This window comes from Durio zibethinus, unplaced genomic scaffold, assembly GCF_047325235.1.
Source record: "Durio zibethinus cultivar Kanyao isolate XHJ-2024 unplaced genomic scaffold, ASM4732523v1 HiC_scaffold_297, whole genome shotgun sequence".
In the NCBI taxonomy this organism is placed as follows: Eukaryota; Viridiplantae; Streptophyta; class Magnoliopsida; order Malvales; family Malvaceae; genus Durio; species Durio zibethinus.
This window is the reverse complement of record NW_028322920.1, coordinates 35704-51752: the sequence shown is the minus strand read 5'-3', so window position 1 is coordinate 51752 and position 16049 is coordinate 35704. Positions and strand designations below refer to the sequence as shown.

General features: G+C 33.7%; 2 non-coding genes across 2 annotated transcripts; both read right to left on the bottom strand.

The window, feature by feature from the left end:
* Positions 1–14777: 14777 nt before the first annotated feature.
* TRNAW-CCA (transfer RNA tryptophan (anticodon CCA)) lies at positions 14778–14851 on the bottom strand. Its single transcript has one exon. It is a non-coding gene; the product is annotated as a tRNA-Trp (tRNA).
* A 189-nt stretch (positions 14852–15040) lies between these two features.
* Positions 15041–15114, bottom strand: TRNAP-UGG (transfer RNA proline (anticodon UGG)). The gene has a single exon. It is a non-coding gene; the product is annotated as a tRNA-Pro (tRNA).
* Positions 15115–16049: the final 935 nt, after the last annotated feature.

Sequence of the window (16049 nt, the reverse complement as noted above, 5' to 3'; positions counted from 1 at the left end):
GTTCTTTGTAACGTTGTAAGGTTTGCTTAACCCTTTGCGCAGTTTCATAATGTTCCTTTCCAACGATTCGAGGTTGGAGCATAGTTGACGTTGAGTCTAAAGGATCTACCGCTGGATAGATACCTTTGGCAGCTAATCCTCTTGATAGTACGGTAGTAGCATCTAAATGCGCAAATGTTGTGGCAGGGGCAGGGTCGGTCAAATCATCCGCGGGTACATAAACTGCTTGAATAGAAGTTATGGATCCCTCCTTGGTAGAAGTAATTCTTTCTTGTAAAGAACCCATTTCGGTACTAAGGGTGGGTTGATAACCCACAGCGGAAGGCATTCTACCCAATAAGGCAGATACTTCGGATCCCGCTTGGACAAAACGGAAGATATTGTCTATAAATAGAAGTACGTTTTGTTTATTAACATCTCGGAAATATTCCGCCATAGTTAGGGCAGTCAACCCAACTCTCATACGAGCTCCTGGCGGTTCATTCATCTGACCGTAGACTAAAGCCACTTTTGATTCCGCAAGATTTTGTTCATTAATTACTCCAGATTCTTTCATTTCCATGTAAAGATCATTTCCTTCACGAGTACGTTCACCTACTCCGCCAAATACGGATACACCCCCATGAGCTTTGGCAATGTTGTTGATCAATTCCATAATGAGTACTGTTTTACCTACCCCAGCTCCCCCAAATAGTCCGATTTTTCCTCCACGACGATAAGGAGCTAAAAGATCGACTACTTTAATTCCTGTTTCAAAAATAGATAATTTTGTATCTAATTGTATGAAAGCGGGCGCAGGTTTATGAATAGGGGATGTTGTGCGAGTATCTACAGGACCTAAATTATCAACGGGCTCCCCAAGCACGTTAAAAATTCGTCCTAGGGTCGCTCCGCCGACTGGAACACTTAGAGGAGCTCCCGTGTTAATCACTTCCATTCCTCTCATTAGACCATCTGTAGCGCTCATAGCTACAGCTCTAACTCGATTGTTTCCTAATAATTGCTGTACCTCACAAGTTACATTAATTTGTTGACCGATGGTATCTCGACCCTTAACTACCAAAGCGTTGTAAATATTAGGCATCTTGCCCGGGGGAAAGGCTACATCCAGTACTGGACCGATGATTTGAGAAATACGTCCCAGATTTTCTTTTTCAAGCGTGGAAACTCCAGGAACAGAAGTAGTAGGATTTATTCTCATAATAAAATAAAGTGAAATATGTCAATTTTTTTTTTCGAAAATTTTCTAATAAAAAAAATCTTCGACAGCAAGTTGATCGGTTAATTCAATAAGAAATGGGGATTAGCACTCGATTTCGTTGGTACCATCCAATTGAATGCAATTCAATTGGATTGTTTCCTTATTCAATGAAGGAATTTTTAAGTTCAACCAACCTATTTGCAAAATATCAAGTGGATAAATAAATAACAATTTTGAGAGAGTCTTTCATTTGTCTATCATTGTCTTTCATTTGTCTATCATTATAGGCAATACCATCCATATTATCTATGGAATTCGAACCCGAACTCTATTTACGATTCCTTATTTCTATCTCATTAGCCCTTATTTCATTTCGTATTTTATTTTAGCATATCGATTTTTTTTTACGTCCAACCTATCCCCCCTTTTTCCATCTATATTCCTTTTTTTTCATTTCATAAACGAATTACGCATATTTTCACATCTAGGATTTACATATACAACATATATTACTGTCAAGAGTGAATTTCTTATTCTTTCTTATTTCTTATTATTGAATTTATATTATTTCTTATTTTATATTATTTCTTATTATCTTATTATCTTATTATTGATTATTATTGACTATTGACTTATTATTGAATTTATATTATTATAGTATTATCTTATTATTGACTATTGACTTATTATTGAATTTATATATTTTATATTTAATTTATATATTTTATATATATATTTTATATTTATAATTCTAATTATAATTATATATTTATAATATTTCTATTTCATTTATTTCATTTTCATTTCGATTCAAAAAAAAAGTAAGGAATTCTAAACTTGAAAAACACGGATTGGGTTGCGCCATACATATGAAAGAATATAGAATATGAAAGAATATAGAATAATGATGTATTTGGCGAATCAAATACCATGGTCTAATAAGGAACCTTTCGGATTAGTTGATAATTTTTTGAAAGATTTCTTCGAAAAGGTTTCATTAACTCCTAATTTATGCCGAGCAGACCTTGTTGTTGCGAAAATTTTCAATTCATGAGTTGTAGGGAGGGGCTTATGTCACCACAAACAGAGACTAAAGCAAGTGTTGGATTCAAAGCTGGTGTTAAAGAGTATAAATTGACTTATTATACTCCTGAATATGAAGTCAAAGATACTGATATCTTGGCAGCCTTCCGAGTAACTCCTCAACCCGGAGTTCCGCCCGAGGAAGCAGGGGCAGCAGTAGCTGCTGAATCTTCTACTGGTACATGGACAACCGTGTGGACCGATGGGCTTACCAGCCTTGATCGTTACAAAGGGCGATGCTACCACATTGAGCCCGTTGCTGGAGAAGAAAATCAATATATATGTTATGTAGCTTACCCCTTAGACCTTTTTGAAGAAGGTTCTGTTACTAACATGTTTACTTCCATTGTGGGTAATGTATTTGGGTTCAAAGCCCTGCGCGCTCTACGTCTAGAGGATCTGCGAATCCCTCCTTCTTATACTAAAACTTTCCAAGGCCCGCCTCATGGCATCCAGGTTGAAAGAGATAAATTGAACAAGTACGGTCGCCCCCTATTAGGATGTACTATTAAACCTAAATTGGGGTTATCCGCTAAGAACTACGGTAGAGCAGTTTATGAATGTCTACGTGGTGGACTTGATTTTACCAAAGATGATGAGAATGTGAACTCCCAACCATTTATGCGTTGGAGAGACCGTTTCTTATTTTGTGCCGAAGCAATTTTTAAAGCACAGGCTGAAACAGGTGAAATCAAAGGGCATTACTTGAATGCTACTGCGGGTACATGTGAAGAAATGATTAAAAGGGCCATATTTGCCAGAGAATTGGGAGCTCCCATCGTAATGCATGACTACTTAACAGGTGGGTTCACTGCAAATACTAGCTTGGCTCATTATTGCCGAGATAATGGTCTACTTCTTCACATCCATCGCGCAATGCACGCAGTTATTGATAGACAGAAGAATCATGGTATGCACTTTCGTGTACTAGCTAAAGCTTTACGTCTGTCTGGTGGAGATCATATTCACGCTGGTACAGTAGTAGGTAAACTTGAAGGAGAAAGGGACATAACTTTGGGCTTTGTTGATTTACTACGTGATGATTTTATTGAAAAAGATCGAAGCCGTGGTATTTATTTCACTCAAGATTGGGTTTCTATACCAGGTGTTCTGCCCGTAGCTTCGGGGGGTATTCACGTTTGGCATATGCCTGCTTTGACCGAGATCTTTGGAGATGATTCCGTACTACAATTCGGTGGAGGAACTTTAGGACACCCTTGGGGAAATGCACCGGGTGCCGTAGCTAATCGAGTAGCTTTAGAAGCATGTGTAAAAGCTCGTAATGAGGGACGTGACCTTGCCCGCCAGGGTAATGAAATTATCCGCGAGGCTGGCAAATGGAGTATGGAACTAGCTGCTGCTTGTGAAGTATGGAAGGAGATCAAATTTGAATTCGAAGCAATGGATACTTTAGATAAATAAAATTTGAATTCGAAGCAATGGATACTTTGTAATCCAGTAATTACTGTTGGTTTGTTGAATTGCAATTAAACTCGGCCCAATCTTTTACTAAAAGGATTGAGCCGATCCTAAAGATTGGTGTATTCTTTTCTATCCTATTCGTTCCGTGTTGGAATAGAAACTTATTGTATTAGTAGACGAGATTTTATTGTATTAGTAGACGATATTTTACGAAAAAGGTTCTTGATAGGAGAAAAATTTCTTTTTTCAATTTTTTCAGTGCGAATTTTACACAACATAGGGAAATCGCTATTTCTAATTGAAAATTTATATTTATAATTGAAAAGAAAAAAGTAAAGTATCATATATCATATATAATGAACTGATACTCCAGGTTCTCACAAACGAGAATCCTTTACTTCAATATTCACTCATTATTAGTTTAATGATTGTATCCATTATGCGTATTCCGATAGGAAATAAATGATTTTTTTTTTTTCATCAAATGACTATTCATCTATTATACTTTACATCTAAATAGAGGCAAGAAAACTCTATGGAAAAATTATGGTTCAATTTTATCTTGTCTAAGGGGGAATTAGAATACAGATGTGGGCTAAGTAAATCAATGGATAGCCTTGGTCCTATTGAAAATACTAGTGTAAACGAAGACCCGGTTAGAAATGATATGGATAAAAACATTCATGGTTGTAGTGACAGCTCTAGTTATTACAGTAAGGTTGATCATTTAGTTGGCGTCAAAGACATTCGGAATTTCATTTCTGATGACACCCGAATTAGGGTTTTAATTAGGGATAGTAATCAGGATAATGATAGTAATCAGGATAATTATTCTCTATATTTTAATAGTGAAAATCAAATTTTTGAGATTGACAATGACGATCCCCACTATGATTTTAACTTGTATGATACTAACTATAGTTGGAATAATCACATTAAGAGTTGTATTAACTCTTATCTTCGTTCTCAAACCTGTATTGATAGTTCCATTTTAAGTGGTAGTGACAATTACAATGATAGTTATATTTATAATTGCATTTGTGGTTACATTTGTGTTGAAGGTGGAAATAGTAGTGAAGACAATGGTTTAACTCTAAAAGAAAGTTGCGCAAATGGTAATGATTTAACTCTAAAAGAAAGTTGCGCAAATGGTAATGATTTAACTCTAAAAGAAAGTTGCGCAAATGGTAATGATTTAACTCTAAAAGAAAGTTGCGCAAATGGTAATGATTTAACTCTAAAAGAAAGTTGCGCAAATGGTAATGATTTAACTCTAAAAGAAAGTTGCGCAAATGGTAATGATTTAACTCTAAAAGAAAGTTGCGCAAATGGTAATGATTTAGAAAGGCCTAAAGATTTCAAGCATTTGTGGGTTCTATGCGAAAATGAAGATTGTTATGGATTAAATTATAAGAAATTTCTTAAGCCAAAAATGAATATTTGTGAATACTGTGGATATCATTTGAAAATGAGTAGTTCAGATAGAATCGAACTTTCGATTGATCCAGGTACTTGGGATCCTATGGATGAAGACATGATCTCTCTGGATCCCATTGAATTTCAGTATGACGAAGATGGTATTGATTATGATCCATTTCAGTCTGACGAAGATGGTATTGATTATGATCCATTTCAGTCTGACGAAGATGGTTCTGACGAAGCTGACGAAGATGGTTCTGACGAAGCTGACGAAGATGGTTCTGACGAAGCTGACGAAGATGGTTCTGACGAAGCTGACGAAGATGGTTCTGACGAAGCTGACGAAGATGGTTCTGACGAAGCTGACGAAGATGGTTCTGACGAAGATGGTATTGATTATGATCCATTTCAGTCTGACCAAGAAGAGCCTTATATGGATGGTATTGATTCTGATCCATTTCAGTATGACGAAGATAAAGTTCAGTATGACGAAGATAAAGTTCAGTATGACAAAGATAAAGTTCAGTTTGACAAAGATAAAGTTCAGTATGACAAAGATAAAGTTCAGTTTAACAAAGATAAAGATGGTATTAATTATGATCCATTTCAGTTTAACAAAGATAAAGATGGTCTTGATTCTGATCCATTTCAGTATGACGAAGATAAAGTTCAGTATGACAAAGATAAAGTTCAGTTTGACAAAGATAAAGTTCAGTTTGACAAAGATAAAGTTCAGTTTGACAAAGATAAAGATAAAGATGGTATTGATTATGATCCATTTCAGTTTGACAAAGATAAAGATGGTATTGATTCTGATCCATTTCAGTATGACGAAGATGGTATTGATTCTTATCCGTTTGAGTATGACGAAGATGGTATTGATTCTGATCCGTTTGAGTATGACGAAGAGCCCTATAAAGATCGTCTTGATTCTTATCAAAGAGAGACAGGATTAACTGAGGCTATTCAAACAGGTACGGGTCAACTAAACGGTATTCCTATAGCAATCGGGGTTATGGATTTTCAGTTTATGGGGGGTAGTATGGGATCCGCAGTAGGCGAGAAAATCACCCGTTTGATCGAATATGCTACCAATAATTTTTTGCCTCTTATTCTAGTGTGTGCTTCCGGAGGAGCACGCATGCAAGAAGGAAGTTTGAGCTTGATGCAAATGGCTAAAATATCTTCTGCTTTATATGATTATCAATCAAATAAAAAGTTATTTTATGTATCAATTCTTACATCTCCTACTACTGGTGGAGTGACCGCGAGTTTTGGTATGTTGGGGGATATCATTATTGCTGAACCCAATGCCTATATTGCATTTGCGGGTAAAAGAGTAATTGAGCAAACATTGAATATAACAGTACCTGAAGGTTCACAGGAGGCTGAATATTTATTCCATAAGGGTTTATTCGATCCAATCGTACCACGTAATCCTTTAAAGGGTGTTCTGAGTGAGTTATTTCAGTTCCACGGTTTTTTTCCTTTGAATCAAAATTCAATCAAGTAGAGTCTTAAGTTAAATTATTTTCTTTGTAGTGAAAAGGCAGTTAGTTAGTTTATCAGAATCAAAGTCAAAGCCCGCATAATGGGCTTTGACTTTGTGACATAAAATGGAATTGTCGAAAAACGAATTTTATCTTGCTCTATTGCGTATGTTTATATAATTCAAATATAGAAAAAATATAAATATAGAGTTTTGCATCTTTCTATATCTCCCGAGAATTCTATTTTTACTAAAAATCCCTGTTCTTGGATCGGATTCTAACGAATCGAATCTTTCGACAATTTGTAATAAACTCTTTCTCAATTTGTAATAAACTCTTTCTTTATTAAATTCAAATTAGAAATTAAAATTAGAAGACAAGAACAATAGAATAATAATAATAAGAAAAGTAGGAATAAAGTAAGATAATAAAGAAAGTGGATTATCTTATCATACACCTATTTTATTTCATTTAGAAAGATGGGCAAGTCCCTTTATTTAATTCTACATTCCTTGCACTTATTAGATAAGATATATATATTAGATATATATACTCGCTTAGATATACTTAGTATTTAGATATACTTAGTATTTAGATATACTTAGTATAATATTTAGATATACTTAGTATTTAGATATACTTAGTATAATATTTAGATATACTTAGTATTTCGATATACTTAGTATAATATTTAGATATACTTAGTATAATATACGAATTATAATATAATTATTATAAGATATATTTATAACTAACTTTATAACTAACAATATAACAATAACAGGTACGAATATTAAATTGAGGTACCCATTTTATGACAATTCCCTCTATTTTTGTGCCTTTAGTAGGCCTAGTATTTCCGGCAATTGCAATGGCTTCTTTATCTTTGTATGTTCAAAAAACTAAGATTTTTTAGATTCGATGGGGCCAAGGCCAAGACCAAATCTTATCTATTTTTTTTTTCACGACTTAGATGCCACGGATATCTATTTAGTAGAATATTGTATAACATCCATCCGGCTTCCCCGAACATAAATGAAAAAGCTCCTCTTATGCATACGTAAACATGATATAGGGGTAAATGAATTATAGCAAGTGGATCGGTACCGGACGAATGTATGAAATTAAAGTCTATATATCTAGTAGATCTGTATAGGGGATCATATAAAGGGGATGATTTTAGATCTAAGCAATTTGATGAATTACTTCTAAAAGTTCATATCAAAATAGCACTAGTTGATGAGAGTTACTTCGGAAACAAAAAAAGTAAAGTCAAATTTTTTTGCTTATTTTCTCAATTCCAATAAAATGCAACTGGATCTAGTATGTATGAGTTGGCGATCAGAATCTATATGGATAGAATTTATAGTGGGGTCTCGAAAAACAAGCAATTTCTGCTGGGCCTTTATTCTTTTTTTTGGTTCATTAGGGTTTTTATTAGTTGGAACTTCTAGTTATCTTGGTAGGAATTTGATATCTTTATTTCCGTCTCAGCAAATAGTTTTTTTTCCACAAGGAATCGTGATGTCTTTCTATGGGATCGCGGGTCTCTTTATTAGTTCCTATTTGTGGTGCACGATTTTTTGGAATGTAGGTAGTGGTTATGATCGATTCGATAGAAAAGAGGGAATAGTATGTATTTTTCGTTGGGGTTTTCCTGGAAAAAATCGTCGCATCTTTCTACGATTCCTTATGAAAGATATTCAGTCCATCAGAATAGAAGTTAAAGAGGGTATTTATGCTCGGCGTGTCCTTTATATGGAAATCAGAGGCCAGGGGGCCGTTCCCTTGACTCGTACTGATGAGAATTTGACTCCACGAGAAATTGAGCAAAAAGCTGCTGAATTGGCCTATTTTTTGCGTGTACCGATTGAAGTCTTTTGAAATGAATTGCAGAATAAATGCTTTCTCGGCAGGAGGAAAAAACTCAAGACAAGAAGCCTCTTTTTTCTATAGCAGAACTAAACTGAAGTTTCTTAAGAATGCCCACTCGAACCAAAGAAGACGTATACGGAAGAGTCATAACATAAAACAAAACTGTTTTTTTTTTTTTGTCCACAAAAATTGTTTTTTATGCGTCTGTAAATGTAAAACCACTCAACTTAATTCAGTAACAAAACAAGCAAGAAATCGAAATAATGGATTCATCTCATATATCAAAGTATTTCGAAATATTTAACTTTTTATTTTCAATATTTGGAGTTGATACGTTAGATACAGATAGATTATATCTTGTAAATTTTCTCTACTTTCCTTTTGTCAATCAGCCCCTCCCCTTTTATCCTTTCTTTTGTGCTCCTTAAGAACTAAACAAGTAGATTTCTTTCTTATAACATAATGATAAATGTAATGATAACTTTTCTGTCTTTTTTTGTCACTCATTTTTGATCATCATAATATTTTTCATAATTTTTTTTTTTTCAATTATTCCCGGACTCTAGACTATATACAGTCTAGATAACCCGCGAAAATTTTTCGACATATTTGATTGATATCTTGATATAGACAGGGAGCTCCTTCGTCTCAAAATCTGAATAGAATAATCTTTATTATTTGAAGCGGTTCTTTCGGGCAGTTATCGAAAGAGGGCAATTGCTTCGAATTTGATCAATTGAGATATCTGGAAACAATAATATATATATATATTTCATTCGAACATTCGAATTCAAAGTGGATTCTTATTTTCTATTTCTGTACTCTTTTTAGATTCAAGGACTAAGCACTGAATCAAAAAAAAAAAAAACAGAGAATAGATTCATGGGCCCCTACCTTATAATTTATCTTATAATTTATAATATAATGAAAGTCATGCTTGATAGAAAGATTAGATCACATAAAGTCAACGAATGAGGTGGGTTCATTAACAATTCACAGATGAAAAAATGGCAAAAAAGAAAGCATTCACTCCCCTTCTATATTTTGCATCTATAGTATTTTTGCCCTGGTGGATCTCTCTCTCATTTAATAAAAGTCTGAAATCTTGGATTACTAATTGGTGGAATACTAGGCAATCCGAAACTTTTTTGAATGATATTCAAGAAAAAAGTATTCTAGAACAATTCATAGAAGTAGAGGAACTCCTCCTGTTGGACGAAATGATAAAAGAATACCCGGAAACACATCTACAAAAACTTCGTATAGGAATCCACAAAGAAACGATCCAATTGATCAAGATGCACAATGAGGATCGTATCCATACGATTTTGCACTTCTCGACAAATCTAATCTGTTTCGTTATTCTAAGTGGTTATTCTATTTTGGGTAATGAAGAACTTGTTATTCTTAACTCTTGGGTTCAAGAATTCCTATATAATTTAAGCGACACAATAAAAGCTTTTTCTATTCTTTTATTAACTGAGTTCTGTGTCGGATTCCATTCGCACCACGGTTGGGAACTAATGATTGGCTATATCTACAAAGATTTTGGATTTGCTCATAATGATCAAATTATATCTGTTCTTGCTTGTACCCTTCCAGTCATTCTAGATACAATTTTTAAATATTCGATCTTTCGTTATTTAAATCATGTATCGCCGTCACTTGTAGTTATTTATCATTCACTGACTGACTGAAAAATGATTCACGGATTCAATTAGAATCTTTCTTACTTTGTATATAAGCAAAGAATGCAAAGTCGTACTTACTTTACTCTTTCTACCCATCAGGGGAATACAATTCCTCCTCTATTTCAGTAAATTTTTTTTTTTTTCAGTAAAAGTAAATAGCAGAATCGTGGATAGGGAACTATACTAGTGACCTACCTAATTTTATTGTAGAAATTTTCGGGATCAATGATTGTACCATGCAAACTAGAAATACTTTTTCTTGGATAAAGGAGGAGATTACTCGATCCATTTCCGTATCGCTCATGATCTATATAATAACCGGGGCATCCATTTCAAATGCATATCCCATTTTTGCGCAGCAGGGGTATGAAAATCCACGAGAAGCAACTGGGCGTATTGTATGTGCCAATTGCCATTTAGCTAATAAACCCGTGGATATTGAGGTTCCACAAGCGGTACTTCCTGATACTGTATTTGAAGCGGTTGTTAGAATTCCTTATGATATGCAACTGAAACAAGTTCTTGCTAATGGTAAGAAAGGGGCTTTGAATGTGGGTGCTGTTCTTATTTTACCGGAGGGGTTTGAGTTAGCCCCACCTGATCGTATTTCGCCCGAGATGAAAGAAAAGATAGGCAATCTGTCTTTTCAGAACTACCGCCCCACTCAGAAAAATATTCTTGTGATAGGTCCTGTTCCTGGTCAAAAATATAGTGAAATCACCTTTCCTATTCTTTCCCCAGACCCTGCTAGTAATAAGGATGTTCATTTCTTAAAATATCCCATATACGTAGGCGGAAATAGGGGAAGGGGTCAGATTTATCCCGACGGGAACAAAAGTAACAATACAATTTATAATGCTACGGCAACAGGTATAGTAAGCAAAATCATACGAAAAGAAAAAGGGGGGTACGAAATAACCATAACGGATGCATTGGATGGACATCAAGTGGTTGATATTATCCCCCCAGGACCAGAACTTCTTGTTTCAGAGGGTGAATCTATCAAACTTGATCAACCATTAACAAGTAATCCTAATGTGGGTGGATTTGGTCAGGGGGATGCAGAAATAGTACTTCAAGATCCACTACGTGTCCAAGGCCTTTTGTTCTTCTTGGCATCTATTGTTTTTGCACAAATCTTTTTGGTTCTTAAAAAGAAACAATTTGAAAAGGTTCAAGTGTCCGAAATGAATTTCTAGATCCGTGGATTTATCAACATCAAATTTGTAAAAAAGAACAAATTCTTCCTGGCAATTAGGTTAGGTATGATGAAAAAAGTATGAAAAGTCTTTTGCTTGTTTATATTCTTTCTCTAGGAATTACTTTTACCGCATTCAAAATCTGTATATTGTGAAGAAGACTATTTGTCTTTACCCCTTCTTTTCTTTTTTCAATCTAAATGGGAGGGGTGTAATTATATCCCTATTGTCAGATTGAAATGTCACAGAATGGGTTTTGTTTTCTAAATTCAATTTGATTAGATACTAAACATAAGATAAGTAAGCGGAGAATAGAAAGGAAGGATAAATGAGGGGAACAAATAATTACAGGGAGTATTCTTCGTCTTCCTAGCCTTCGGCACAAGAAAAGGATGTGTAAAATTCCTTTTCTTGTGTCGAAATAATAACAATTCCGGATCCCATTCGTCAAAGATTTCTATTCTTAGTTTATATTTTTCCAGATTTTTCAGAACCCTTTATTTTTTTAGATTTACTTATAATAGATAATAGATTATAATAGATAATAGAATAAGTAATAAAGTAATCGAATAAGTAATAAGGATAATATAATAAGTATAAAATAAGTATAAATAAGTATAAAATAAGTATAAGTATAAATAAGTATAATATAATATAATAAGTAATGGACAACCAAAAAAAAGAGAAGGAATCCTTTTTTTTATAAATATAAAATAGAAGCAAGGCGATGAACTTATAAAAAAATTTCAAACTTTGATGAAATACTAAAATAAATAGAGTAAGGTTAGACTAGTCTAGAAAGGGTTTGCTTGATATCTGGTCGACAGAAAAAAAAAAGAAATATTAAAATTAAATATTAAAATATTAAAATTAAATATTAAAAAAAATTAAATATTAAAATTAAATATATATTGTGATTGTGTCATCCAGGAAAAGGAAATTGAGTGATTCCTTTTTTTCTTCTAACCTTGAAAGTATCGATAGATACTATCGAAGAACAGATGCTATGAATCAATTAATCGAGTTCATTTTTCAAAAACATCATCGGAAAAAGTGATCTATTTGTTGTCATTTATATTTATACGAACAAAATATTATGATCATTAAGAATTCAACGGGACCCCTCCTCGCGAATCAGACAAAGAAAGAGGAGGCGGGCCCCGTTGAGTTCTTACACTTTCATGCCTATAACTTAGTTCATCCCATTATTACATATTACAGGGACGAACCCAATCCAGAATATGAACCATAAAAGAAAATACCTATTAAACCGATCACAGGAATACCAGTTACCGTACCTATTATCCAAAGAGGAATCCTTCCAGTAGTATCGGCCATTTATCCCGCTTCCCTCCACATTTCATCAAGTGGTCATGCTAAAGACATAAACAGTCATAGATAATTATGAGATGCAATCCTTCCGAATGGGATAAGAGAATTCCTACTATTATTTAGTATTCTACTACTCTTTTTTTCTTAATTGAAGAAATAATTGGAAAATAAAACAGCAAGTACAAAAATGAGTAATAACCCCCAGTAGAGACTGGTACGATTCAATTCAACATTTTGTTCGTTCGGGTTTGATTGTGTCATAGCTCTATAATTAATTCGGATTAGGTTTATCGTTGGATGAACTGCATTGCTGATATTGACCCCAAAAAAGAAACGGTAGGTACAGCTAGTCCGTGAACAGCCAACCATCGCACTGTAAAAATTGGATAGGTTCGATCTATGGTCATTGGGTCCTCCTAAAAAGATCTACTAAATTCATCGAGTTGTTCCAAAGAATCAAAACGGCCGGTTATTAATGGAATTCCTTGTCGGCTCTCTGTAAAATACTCGTTTGGACGAGGGCTTCCAAACACATCATAAGCTAAACCTGTGCTGACGAATAACCAACCCGCAATGAATAGGGAAGGTATAGTAATACTATGAATGATCCAGTATCGAATACTGGTAATAATATCAGCAAAAGAACGTTCTCCTGTGCTTCCAGACATGCTGAGCTCCGCATATTCTTGTAGGGGATCGATTCCGTAAAAGATGAGATCAGTAAACGGAAATTCACTGAAATTCAATCTTTGTGAGATCGTCAATATTGTACCAAAGGTATTTTTAGAGTATACCGAATCAGTATAGCTATCCTTCTTCTGACACAGCAACGCAATTTCAAACAGTATATCGACATGAAGTGCTAGATAATTTCTTTCTTCTTCTTGCTTGTCGATGTATAACCACGTATCATGCGATAGAAAATTCCTCAAATTCCTGGAATATAATATAGGGGATTCTATTATTGGTTTGGGGCTAGAAACGGAAGATCAGGTAACCCGTGAATCCAACAAGTTTATAATAATTCATGAAGGAAATTATCATATTTCCGCAAGTCAATTAGATGCGAAATCTAAAAATTGACTTTTTTTCGTAATTGCATAAGAGGTTTTGTTTTTTGTTGTAAGCCCTCCTTTTTTTATTTTAAGGAATTGCTTAGTCGTCTAGTAACAAGTAAGAGTAGTCGATAGTATTAGATATAGATAAAAAAAAGAGCAAGGAATAAAAAAAAAATTCTACTAATCAATATTTGTGAGGCGGCCTTTCTTGTATTCTTGTATTAGATCCAAAGGTTTTTTCTTGACCTAACTACAAAGATGATGAATCTATTTCTTTTTCTTTTCTACTCTTGTCCTGCCGCTCTATTTTTGTGAATACCGTTTAGAATGATTGATGAATCAAAAAATTTCAATTGAACTTATTCTTTCAATTGGTATTTTTGCTTATCCCCGTCTCTTTTAAAAATTGAAACTTAGGTAAGTGCTTTATAAACATATGTATAAAAAGAACATATTTCATTTAGCTCCTTCATGCCTACTCTAACTAGTTATTTCGGTTTTTTACTAGCGGCTTTAACTATAACCTCAGCTCTATTTATTGGTCTGAGTAAGATACGACTTATTTGAAAATTAATTGAATGAACGAACAATTAATAAAAACAAAGTTTTCTGTCCTATTCCATATATTCTATAGTTCCTTACCGTGTTAATTATCAATTATTAGTTATTGATATTCATGGGCAATAGAGATTAATATTTAGGGATAGATATTACCTTTCTTTTTCTCCTTTCAAATAAATTGAAATGATTGAAGTTTTTCTATTTGGAATCGTCTTAGGTCTAATTCCTATTACTTTGGCTGGATTATTCGTAACCGCATATTTACAATACATACGTGGTGATCAGTTGGACCTTTGATTAATTAACATCTCTTTTTTTGACTGACCCCTTTAATTTTAATTTAATTAATTTAATTCAAGGAGGTCAAATTCGAATTGCTGTTCAATTTTTTTTTTTTTTTTTTTTTTTTCAGTTCGGTGTAATTTTCGACTTAACAAGAGCGGAATCACGCTCTGTAGGATTTGAACCTACGACATTGGGTTTTGGAGACCCACGTTCTACCGAACTGAACTAAGAGCGCTTTCTTATCATAATAAATAAGACTGTAAAAAAGAGGATTCTTTTATTTTATAACCCCAATACATCGTGCACACCTATACTATCATATATCATATATAATATGAGAAAATGATAGATTATGTATGCTTAATTTTAATCAATCTAAAACTAAAATGGCTCCCTCCTTACTGCTCAAAGGAGAAGTAATAGGTAGGGATGACAGGATTTGAACCCGTGACATTTTGTACCCAAAACAAACGCGCTACCAAGCTGCGCTACATCCCTTTCAATTGGCCTACGATGTTATTGTAGAGAATCCCTGTCTTGTTTTCCACACCCTTATTTCATCTATTGATATACAAAAATTATCTTTCCATTTCCTCTTTTTGGTCTCATATCATATAACAACCATATAATGAATAATAAATGAATCTTTTTGGCGGGAATTCTCAGGCAGAAAGGGACCTATTTTGCTGTTTTAAGAAAAGGAAAATCTTATCTATCGAATCATTGTACATTTAAATTTTAATTTTGAATTAGGAATTCCGGGTACAAATATACAAATACAAGTGGTCTTTAACCACACATACATGTGATTATATATGTATTACCATAATGTATGTAATACGATAAAGAAGGAGGATTTTAAATGCGAGATCTAAAAACATATCTTTCCGTAGCACCGGTACTAAGTACTCTCTGGTTCGGTTCTTTAGCGGGTTTATTGATAGAGATCAATCGTTTCTTCCCGGATGCGTTAACATTCCCTTTTTTTTAATTCTAGTTATTGTCGCGGGACGGGGTGAAAAAGATTAGATCGATATACAATCAAATATCTGTGACTAATCTCTCGCCCCCCCTTGACTTTAGTTGTTTTTAGAATTATAATTATATAAGAAATGAATTCTAATTATATAAGAAATAATTCTATTTAGTTTTTTTAGAATTCTAATTATATAAGAATTATATAAAATAAATAAGGAAGGTAGAACGAAAAAAGTGGATTGAACCTCAACAAAACTTGGGTTCAAGCTCCAATTAAATTACTAGTAGAGCGAAAAGAGAAATGTGGCTGGAACAACAGTATCCTACAAGATACTTAAAGAAAATACCGTACTGTGATTCTAAATCGAGTTAGAAATCATTGTATTACTTATTTACTATTAGTATAATACATATTGATTTACTATATTGATTGCAATTGATTGCAACGAAATCTT